At 46.2% G+C, this 11353-nt stretch overlaps 1 long non-coding RNA gene across 1 annotated transcript; it reads right to left on the bottom strand.

Annotated features, from left to right (window-relative positions):
• Positions 1–2538: 2538 nt before the first annotated feature.
• LOC144148800 (uncharacterized) lies at positions 2539–9228 on the bottom strand. The gene is made up of 2 exons (XR_013318065.1): positions 8859–9228; positions 2539–5662 (listed from the first exon to the last, which is right to left on the bottom strand). It is a non-coding gene; the product is annotated as an uncharacterized LOC144148800 (long non-coding RNA).
• Between the last annotated feature and the right edge of the window lie 2125 nt (positions 9229–11353).

The raw sequence follows: 11353 nt of genomic DNA, 5'->3' as shown, positions 1-11353 counted from the left end.
TAGCGCGAGGCGTAAATCAGTGTCCCGGTGTTTTAGTACCATGACCACATGAGACGACGGTTACGACGACGACATGAGACGCCAACAGCCCGAGCCCCTATACGACGCGCGCTAGAAAACTCCGCTCGGCGAACTGGCAAGAGAGGGGGGGGGGGTGGGGGGGGGGGGGGGTAGTGGCATGCAACGAATGACGCATGAGGAGTGGCCGGGACGCGGAGGGACAGCTTTGTATGAGCGCGCGGCGTGGTGCTGCTGCCGTGTAGATGAGGAGCGTCGTACGCGATTGGCTGAGCCTGGTGATGACGTAAGATGTGGCGTGCAGGTGCTCTCCTGGAACAGATGTGTGTGTCCCAATTAACCACAGTCCTTTGAACAAGGCGCACACATAAGATGTAATGAGCAGTGGAAGGTTGCATCGTTCAGCTCTCTTTCCGGAATACAGGCTGCTGTCATCCAACACGCAGAGGACGTCGCCAGGGACGACGGGTTACTGAGTGCCGCCTGATGGGACGAAGACAGAAACAAAAAAATTAGCAGTGGCTTATTTCGGCTCTGCCAGGATATACGTAGCGTGAGCTAATGTTCAACAATCCAATCCAATCCAATCCAGTTCAGTCCAGTCCAGCTAGTCCAATGCAATCCAGTCCAGTCCAGTCCAGTCACATGAAGACAGCAAAAGCGCAGGGCGCTTGTGCTGTCTTCATTGTTCTTGTTTCAGTTAATTTGTGCACAGCTTGTTTTTTTGAGATGCACCCTCCAACATATAATTCTGGAATGCATATTTAATTCAGCCGTTCCTTTGCTAAGCTCTGGGAGGCACTGCTGACCAACTGCCCAGTGGAGGACCAGACTTACTTGGTGAAACGGGTGAAGACATGGATTCGTGGACTAGGGTTTCCTCATCAAGAAGTTTTCTCTCACTTTCACCTAATTCCGTTCACATGGTGCTTGCCTTCATGTGGGTACTCGGGCAGGATCTAGCATTTTCAGTTTTGCCCAATTAACTGCTACAGTCGAACACGGGTATATCGAATCATTGTCTATATCGAACTCATAAATTATCCCCTTGAAAATTCTGTGTAAAAGTATAGGAATTGGTACGTTTATATCGAACCGTATTTTTCCCGAGATTGGGTATATCGAACGCCGCACGAGCTGGAAGGTGCTCTTCGGCGGTCGCTGCACCCCTGATTGAGGTTGAGGAGGATGTGGAGGAATGCGCGGGCATGGCGAAGACTGGCTCGCAGAACTAATCCCCCCTACTGGAACGAATTTGCGCTTGCCCAGTCGGGCCCCGCTACCGGCCACCGTAGCGTTAGCGGACGGAGCCCGGTATGCTAAATCTCTCTAGGCACACAAGCCCGAACGCTCAGAAAATGTGACAGTGCGAGGTAGGGATGCCCCGACTGCGCACGTCCTTTTTTTTTTTTTTTTTTTTCGGCTGCGTACGTTCCCGGCTTGCCGAAAAAGAGTTTTTTTTTCTCTCTCTGTCTGGGTCTGTCTTCCCCCAACACCAACTAGATACGAAATCTGGTGTTGCTTCCCCCGATGTCGTCTCGGGAAAGGGAAGAGGGAACGAAGGCGCTGACGGCATTCTCCTTCTTTTGCATTTTGCTGCTGTTGCTGCTGTTTGGCGAGTTGTCCCGCACCTTTCGGAGATCACTGTTTCTCTCGGAGATGACCATCGCGAGCGCTTTGTTGGAGTCCGTTCAGAGAGTCAAAGTTCTTGTGGTACGTGCGCGCTGTTCTTCTTTTGCGTGCGTGTTGTGCATGGTGTGCGAAGGCGCAGCGTACTGCTGGAATTTTCTAGTTGCGCAGCCTCGAGAAGATCGAGATCAGCGTCTTTAATTTCATTTCCAGGACGAAGAAGCAGGCCAAGATGAGCGATTTTTTTTTTTCACGGAAATAAAGAGTCCTGTTGCGTCGTGAGTGCGGAATTAGTTGTCATTCTTGAATGCGACGATCGGTAAGTGATTGTCCGCCATAGGTGAGGTCTCAGAGCCCATATTTTTATATCGAATTTTTCATATATCGAACTATTTCGCGATCCCCTTGGAGTTCGATATATCCGTGTTCGACTGTATACTGTCGATAAGTCAAAGTCCAAATTCCATGTTGTGCCTCTGACAAAAACGTGGCACTTTCTCCTTTAAAGCCTACGTGTTTACGTATTGGTTTCAGGCATGGTAACAGCCGGTACAGAAACTTTCCACAAAGGCTGTAAATGCAAATGCGTCGTTTCACCCAAAGCCAGGCTGAATAATTCAGTTGCGACACTGGGGAGGCTACGTTGTGAAAACAACAAATAAACGAAATTACGGTTCAAAACAAGCCTTTTAACCCTTTTAACAGCATCGGATGACGGTAATCCTTGTCCAGGGAAATTATTATGCTTTATTTATAGTAATCATTTATCAACAACAACAATCCAGAGCAATCACACGCCATCACCAACTTAGACACAGTCAACAAAATGTAAGCTGTTCCCTCATAGTCTCTAATCTATTTGCTGTCACTCACTAATAAAAAAAAAACACGTCAATTTTCAAAATTCCATTTATTTTTGCCTCTGATAACAAGTAATAAGTTAAAACAATTGCATTATGGGAACAAGCAGAACAGCAATGCCAACAACGTGAGAAGCGCGACAAAACAAGGGCTGCGCAAAAGACGCAAATCTGACCCTGTCAGTGATGCGTGCATGCCACCCATATTATTAACAGCTATTGAATCACATTCACTTCTGCATAACCTTCAATCCCTTCATTGCCAAGATCTGTGTTCTAGGTTACTGTAAATGTTGATGTGGAAAGCAGTGAGCACATGCTAAGGTTTCGGTGCAAGGAAATGGCAGTCATCTTGCAGGTTTCATATTAACCGCTTTTGTGTTGTTTGGAAGACTTTGGCCACGTCTAGTCACTTGAAAGGTGAAGCCAAAACTGCTTCCCGCTTTCATCCAAGTGCCTGACCAATGTAAATCTATGGCAAAGGTACAACTACGAAGGTCACCAATTCTTTTCACTTGAAGGCTTCGGACGGAGAAGACTAAGTGGTATTGCAGTTGAACTACCCCCCCCCCCCTCTTTTTAATCCCCTATTAGTAGTAGATATACAAGGAGGGCGGGTGGGTGCAGATATCCATTTTTAAATGCCCAGTTGAAGAAAACTATTAAAATGAGAGATTGCCAATGTGTTCTTGCAGAACACAAATACTTTCAGTTTCGGTGCGTGCGAAACACACGTGCAGGACGAAATTATCTCCGAGCGAATGCACCGACATAAATGTGAATTCCACCAGGTAGTTAGTTACTCGACAAATGGTGTGTTTGCACGCTTCCAGACCATAAAAAGAAAAAGGCCAGCACAGGACAAGACATACGAGAAAGTGGAGTTGATGAACGCTCGTTGGATTTTAAATTAAACAAAACTACCAGAGGTTCACGCTCTTTTGTGTCTGTGATGTAGAAGATTTCTGACAATTCTCCCCCAGTTTGCCTGAATGTCTTTTTTTGTGCTAGCCCACTAGGTTTGTGTTTTGTATTTGTTAGTTTTCCATTGCCCCGTTTGACTTGATGGTCTATGGTGCATTATTTTACATTAGTGTCTACTAGAGTTGTGTTCTGTCGTTCTGCATTGCCTCATTTGACGTGATGGTCAATGGTGCGTCGTTCTACACCACTATTTACCTGTTCATCACTCTATCTTTAATGAGGAGTTCATTACTCTCTTAAGTCAGCATGGAGATGGATGACTTGCCACTACATCTTACCATCTGTCTACTGAATTTTTTAAATTCTCGATCTAATGATAGTCAGCTGGACATTTGGAGATCGATGTGAACTGTTTTTGTCTTTCCTTGCTTGCGCACTACTTGTCATGTGTTTTTCTCTTTTGTGAAGCTTTGGCGGCATGCAGCGAGACTGAAGTTAGGAGTCATACCTTGCGACAAAGCAATATTTGGTTCACAGTAACACCTCGGTAACATTTAAGAGCTAAAAAAGCACCAGAATGTTCGAGAGATTAAATAAAAGTGTACTGTGGAACACCGCCCGTGCACTGTTTGAAGTTTCCAAATATTTGCACACTAGGTTAGAAATATTTCCTAAAATCCAATACACATGCTGAAAAGGTGCTTTCACTTAAAGCATGTGTTTTACGTGTGCGTGGGAGGGGTGACAAAAAGCAAGCACTCTTGTGAAATAAAATCTTCGCTATGCTATCCCAGCCTCAACGTTATCGCTGGGGTTAGCGATGACGGCCAACGTGCTTGCAAAATTACCAGATTCAGCACTACAGGATTCATTCCACATCGAAGTCAGCATCCAGAAATTTTTCATCCAAAATTTGATTTTTTGTACGGTAGGCGGAGGGGCTTGAGCCAGAAGTTTGATAAAGTGACACAAATGGTGCAAATTTAGGACACACCCGAGTTCCACTTGTCCAGTAATCATATGCTAGCTGGTATGCGGTTAATTTACCACCTGAAGAAAGCACTTTGGCTCGCTTTATTTTCTTGACAACAATATTGGTTGTGACCACTCTACATTAAATAAGACTAGATTAGACCATTAGATTCGCAATAATTATTCAGGTGGTGTCCTCAGCAGTAGCAGCTTGTACCTCTGATGATCTTGCCTAGGACACCATTTGCTTTGGGTGGTCTCAGCTACAACAAAACACATTGCCTTCACACTTTTATTCATGAAATACCGAGCAATTTTAGCCCTTTTATTACTGTTTTAAGCCCGCCACATGGTAGCCTCTTTCGCAAACTCACCTTAAAATAGATAGTTTAATAATTACTCGCTGCCGGTAACAGCACCAAATCTCAAAACAAGCTAGTACGTACTGTGCAAAAGACAGCAGCACCTATGAATGAGTTTGCCTCAAAAAGACTGACACCGTTTTATAAACAACACAGAGCAAAAGTTTGTACAGTCAAACCTCCTCACAACTGCCTCCGCTTGTGAACTAACAGCTATAAATAAGTAAGTACAACAATAATTAGAGTATATTTTGGGTGATAAAAGACCACGTGCTATGGGCATCAGTTGTGACCGCAGGACCATCAAGGCTGTTAGTACAACTCAACTCAACTGTACAATATGAAACCACTCTGTAGGGCCACCACTAAAAGAAGAACCATTGTGACCGTTCGAAACACCGTTACAACAGTTTTGTAAACCGCTCAGGCCTTTGAAATCTATCTCACCAGAATTGGATTGGCAAAAAAAAAGCGAGAATATGTTCAGGGCAGTGATGCTAGAAAGGTGACTGAGAAAGAAATTCTGTACGTTCAATCCATCTTCATTACAAGCACTCCAAAACATTTGAACATCACCATAATCGAATTAATAAAGGTAATATAAAAATTCACACGCATCTATAAACGCACTTTCAGTGTGTCTTGGGTTCCATAAATACGTCAACAATACAATTTGAACTCTGGCAGCTATATGTGTAGTTAAAGGCCATCAGCGTGCACTAACCAACAGAGTATCACTTTACGATACTACACATCACCACGACCGGTTCAAAGCGCAAAGAAGATGAGGCAAACGCTAGGATTGCTTCTTCTTTGATTCCCAGTCCATGACGTCCATCGAGACGTGGCAACCGCAGTACATGACGAGTAGCGTTGGCACCAAGGGAAGTGGAAAGCCTGGAACACACACATGCAAAAATGAAAGCCAGCTTTAAAAACTTTTGAGATTGTGTTGTTGTGCTTTTGTATACTTGCACTATAGCGTGTTTTCGTGCGTATAACCCACACCAAAAATGAGAAAATGTCAGAGGTGAACTAGAGGTGCGGATTATATGTGAGGTATTATTTCCTTTGGTGCAGTTTCCCCGCAATGCACGTTGGACCGTGATGCCCCTGCAGCAGTAATAGCGACTAGGCCACTGTTATCCCATTGACAGCGCTTATTTTGCACACGCAACTCAACAATATACCAACCTGAAAAAATGTATGCGGCAAGTCCTCTAGTTACGTAGTCAGATCGGTAAGTTCTTTTGCATACACAAATGTGTAATGTTGCTTGAGTGGTAGATTTGGTCCATCTTCTTATGTACAAAATATGCAGGCAATACGAGGGGATGTACTTTTTTATTCGTCAATGGAAAGTGGGGGTGCGGGTTATACGTGCGAAAATACTGCCGCGAACCATGCATTGGGTTTGTTTATTTGTGTTTTGCTTTTACCGTCCGGCTGCGCCGGTCTGTGTTATCTCCGTGCCAAGGGAAGCGCGTGTTCCATTCTTTCTTTCTGTGCCGCATGTGTTATCTGTTCAGATAGGGAGAGCATTCCGATCTAACGTGAACATCCCGGAATAATCTTCTTGCATCTACAATGTTCTCGATGCGAATCGACGGTTCCAGAACCACGCGCGCCGAAAGATAAAAAGCCTGCAGAGCAGACGCCGGGGCATTCGATTCTGCGACGCTCGCCGACGCACGTACGTCACTTTGTTGACCACTGCTTCGCCGCCTCTGTATTCTTTTCAGTTGTTAGGGGAGCACAAGTTCGCTCCAATAAACTTGTTTCTTTTCCAAACAACTGCTTCGTCCTTGGCTACGTGACAATACGGTACTTACACTGTACAGGATGTACAGTATCACTACATTGCAGTGCATTATAAAAATTAAATTCATGTTGTTCGTACTGGAAAAGGTACCCAGAAGCAACTGCAAAGCGGGGATTATATTGCCATGTCATTAAAAGGCGGGCAGTTTAAAAGTAGACCATTTTTTCATGCCTTGCACTTCCCTATGCACACAGTTTCCTTCCTACAACTGATATGAACACCTACGGAACAGTGGTTTACATTGTTTTTTATTTTTGTTAATCTCAGCTTATCAGTTATCAGGATATATACTCCCATTAAACTAAAACTGAAGCAATGTGGTACGGCACCCCGTAAGGTAAAAGTTACCCCCACCTAAAATTTAATCGTGTCATGAAAGCTAGAAGCAACACCGCAACTTCTGTGCATTTATTTTATGCCACAGAGAAATATCGCAAAGCCTTTTGAACAAGCCTTTTATTTTTCTACAGGCTATTCTTACTGAAGCATGCTTGAGAGATTGTAAATTTCAGTTTTCTCATTGCAAAAACGCCAACTGTTCGCTTCGATTTACAACTACACGAACACAATCATTTTTTGCTTCACACTCACTTTGAAACCAAACACACTTTTGAACATTTGTTACAGTAGACACAAGTACATAAAATTATACTTTGTAGAGAAGAAAAAAAAAATCAGAACAGCCCCTTTCTTAAGACGAAGATGGTTAAAACGCGAAGCTGCTTCGACTGTGTCGGACTGACCCAGGTTCGCTTCCGACCAGGGGAGGCGTTTCTTTCTTGAGACATCCGATGTGCCTTCACTTATCATCATCATCGTCGTCATTTTGTGAAACCAGCTGTGTAAAGTTGGCTTTCCTGCGGTGCATTTTGGTAACGGGACGGTGAGGCGTAGAAAAGCTCCGCTTTAAAAATGAACCCTCGAAAAACAAATAAAAATTTACTGTTTGCCACAAACAAGATATAGTTGGCCATTGAATGTATCATGCCTTGAGTGTTTGCGCCTGCCTGCCATACACGTGCACTGGCTTCCTACCCCCTAACGGCAGCAGGCTTTCCCGCAATACATCGGTGTCGTGCGGCTAAACACGGCAAAAGGAAGGTGCTTTCGGAGTGCCCCTTATCTCCTCAGCATTTATTTTTCAGAAAATGGCACACAATTGCTACCGTTAGCTCCGCTCATGCGCAATTTCTCCTTCTAGATCTTCGCTACGATGTTTGTTGATAAACGTGAGTATGACTATTTTTTTAAACGTTCATTAAAGCAACAGCTCAACTTTTTGAGGCGCGCCTCAGTTGCTCTTTGTGCCTGGAACCAACCAAGTGAACCGAAACGCATTAAGCACTCACCTACACATAAGATTTATGCACATTCGTGCCCATTAGAAGCTTGCCCAAAGTGGCCAGGAATTGAACTTTGCGACATTTTCACCAGCAGCAAAATGTCCTGGCCCCGTCACCACCAACGGTAACTGATCATCATCAACAGCAGCAGCAGCAGCAGCTGCCCACTGCTGGACGAAGGCCTCTACCATGAACTTCTGACCACTTCACTTTTTTATGCAACAAACTTTGCCCCACATTTTCTTATCTTGTCTCTCAAACGAGCTGTCTCTCTTCCTTAACTAGTATTGGTCTTTCGTACCTCAGTAGCCAGACAGTCCACAGGATAGTCCCTTTACATCACATGCCCAGCCAAACTCCACTTTTCTTTTCTTCGTTTAATTAAGCGAGAGTATGTCCTGCATAAATTTGTTCCACAATTCAAAGCACTTGTTCGCTACCTGTAAGCATTACATCTACCATTCTCCTTTGCATAGGTTAACCTAGTAGGGCCAAATTTCGAAGTATGTACTAACCGTAACAACAAAGAGTACAAGAACATGCAACAAATTTTTACAATTAAGGTAACAAAAATGGAGCAGCAAAGAGATTAAAAAGAAAAAGAAAAGGCACGCATGTCGGCCGAATGCTCCCTCAAGAGATGTGAGTGATGTGCCAAAGAGGTCTCCATAACCAAACACTGCCAAACGTTTGTTCCTCTTTCAGAGCAACTTACTCCTGCCTCTCAGGGAAAATGACTTACGAGGTCCACAGGTGTGCGATCTATTCTCCACATGAGCAGGAATTGATTCAGCAAGGCCATGGATGTACGATTACACCCATTATACGTCATCCCTTTTCTCCCGAAAGAGGAATGAGCCACACTTTGCTTCCCGTATCCACGAGTAAGTACTACGTCCTACTCAGTACCAAGCACGAGTTTCCTCACCACATACGACTTTTCTGAAGAAGACCAGTCCGACGTCCACGTTGCTCAAGAAGAATACGCAGGAGAACATGGAGAAGAGGAAATGCGGAGCCGAAACGGCGGCCCTGAGACATCGCAGACGCATTCCCGACAAGTACTTCTCCTGGAAGAAGATGAAGGTAGTGATGTCGGGTATATATAAGAACACACTTGAGACACTTAAGTAGGCTTACGTGCTTCAAAGGCGAAGAAAGCCTTGCAGTACTTCTCAAAGACTTCCACGCTGCTAATCTTTTAATGTGAATCACTTTTACCGGAACACTGCTGACACCTCGGATGCGGTTGCAAACTCCTCAACAATACATTGTGTCTCTAGGGTTGGCTCTTCAACTGTGAGTTTCGGACTGACCACAGAGTGACCGAGGCACAGCCAGATATCTGTTTCTCACATACATCCCAGCAACAAGCAGAACCCTTGGATTACTTGTGCACTATCTGCGGCGAGCCCAAGAGAGACAGTCTCTTGGGTACTGCTCAGATAATATGAGCTTGGCTGACAACCTCACATGATAAATGCACGTTAAACCGCATTACGATCACTCTGGGTCGACAGCTGATGACACAAATTCAGCCAATCAGTCAATGACAATAGCACTTGCACCAAGCTGGTAGTGGATAGCTGCAGCCGTTTTCAAGTCTCGTCACAACAGCGCAAGAAAAGTCCTTCAAAGAGAAGGCACGCCGTCCAGTGATGAAGGAGACAAGTAGGGGTGTCCGAATACAGTTAATAAACCTCGCGATAACGAAATCCTTCTATAGTCAAACTCCGCTACAACGAACTCCGCTACAACGAAATTCCCGCTTCAACGAAGGTTTTTCGATTCCCCGCCCGCATCCCATAGGCCCCAATGTATTAAAACTCCCTCCACAACGAACCACTTTTTTTATTGTTCTCCCTGTTCAACGAAATTTTCCCGGGACACAAGTCACTCGATCTGCAACGGACTGAACCACTCTAACTAATTTTGATAAGTTATAACAATGTAAATTATTAGTAGCAACATTTTCTTCGAACATCCGGACATCGAGAAGCTGCCGCTTCTCGATGTCTGGATTACCGGTGCCGACGGCGCTCAAAAGCGGCGGCGGCTAAGGTCCCTTAGCGGCGGCGGCGGCGGCGGAGGAGGAGGAAACTGCTTCTCGCCCTTTCTCGCGCTCACCCGGCACCCGCCGGCGGGGCCCGCCGGCGAGAGCACTGATCTTGCGGCTCACGTGACCGGGGCCCCCTGAATGGATAGCCGTTTGCGCAAAGCGGCGCCTTAGAGTTAGCTCGGTACTCCTGCACGCTTCGCTTCATCAGCTACGACCCGTGCTTTTTTTTTCTCGGTCTCGTCTGCGGTTGCCTATGGCGGTGCCACACTTTAGCAAACCTCCTCCGTGTTTGTAGTGGGAGGAGTGAAGTGTGAGGGGTAAGAGCGTGAGAGGTGGACGGGGAAGAGGAGAGACGAATTTATGTGGCAGGGGTGGCAGAAGTCTATCGTCTTCGACGACTTTTGCAGGGAGGTGAGCATGCAGACGCCCTGCCAATTTTAACAGCAGAGATGTTTAAGCTCTCGCCTCGGCTCCAGCAAGTGCGACGTAAGAGGAAGCACAAAAAGCACACAGGTTCCGCTCGCGCTGTTCCAGCCAGAACAAGAATCAAAAGATAAAGAAAAAAATCCGGGGCCAACGTGAAACCTGGGGAGGGGCGAAGCATGGCGTTTTTGCCAACGGAGATGAAACCGTTGGGAGGTGGCGGTATACAGCTTTGCTGCAAAAGTCTCTTGTCTTTTCAGCGCGAAGCGTAAACGAGTTTCGCGGTGTTTTTTTTTAGTACGCGTTGCGAAGTGTTCTAGCGCGAGGCATAAACGAGCGTCCCGGTGTTTTTAGTACGCGTGAAGAAGCGTTCCAGTGCGAGGCGTAAACGGGCCCGTCCCGGTGTTCTTTTTAAGGACGCGTTACGTTCTAGCGCGAGGCGTAAATCAGTGTCCCGGTGTTTTAGTACCATGACCACATGAGACGACGGTTACGACGACGACATGAGACGCCAACAGCCCGAGCCCCTATACGACGCGCGCTAGAAAACTCCGCTCGGCGAACTGGCAAGAGAGGGGGGGGGGTGGGGGGGGGGGGGGGGTAGTGGCATGCAACGAATGACGCATGAGGAGTGGCCGGGACGCGGAGGGACAGCTTTGTATGAGCGCGCGGCGTGGTGCTGCTGCCGTGTAGATGAGGAGCGTCGTACGCGATTGGCTGAGCCTGGTGATGACGTAAGATGTGGCGTGCAGGTGCTCTCCTGGAACAGATGTGTGTGTCCCAATTAACCACAGTCCTTTGAACAAGGCGCACACATAAGATGTAATGAGCAGTGGAAGGTTGCATCGTTCAGCTCTCTTTCCGGAATACAGGCTGCTGTCATCCAACACGCAGAGGACGTCGCCAGGGACGACGGGTTACTGAGTGCCGCCTGATGGGAC

This window comes from Haemaphysalis longicornis, unplaced genomic scaffold, assembly GCF_048455015.1.
Source record: "Haemaphysalis longicornis isolate Haplotype H1 unplaced genomic scaffold, Haemaphysalis longicornis Haplotype H1 scaffold_8, whole genome shotgun sequence".
NCBI lineage: Eukaryota > Metazoa > Arthropoda > Arachnida > Ixodida > Ixodidae > Haemaphysalis > Haemaphysalis longicornis.
This window is presented reverse-complemented; position numbering and strand designations above follow the sequence as displayed.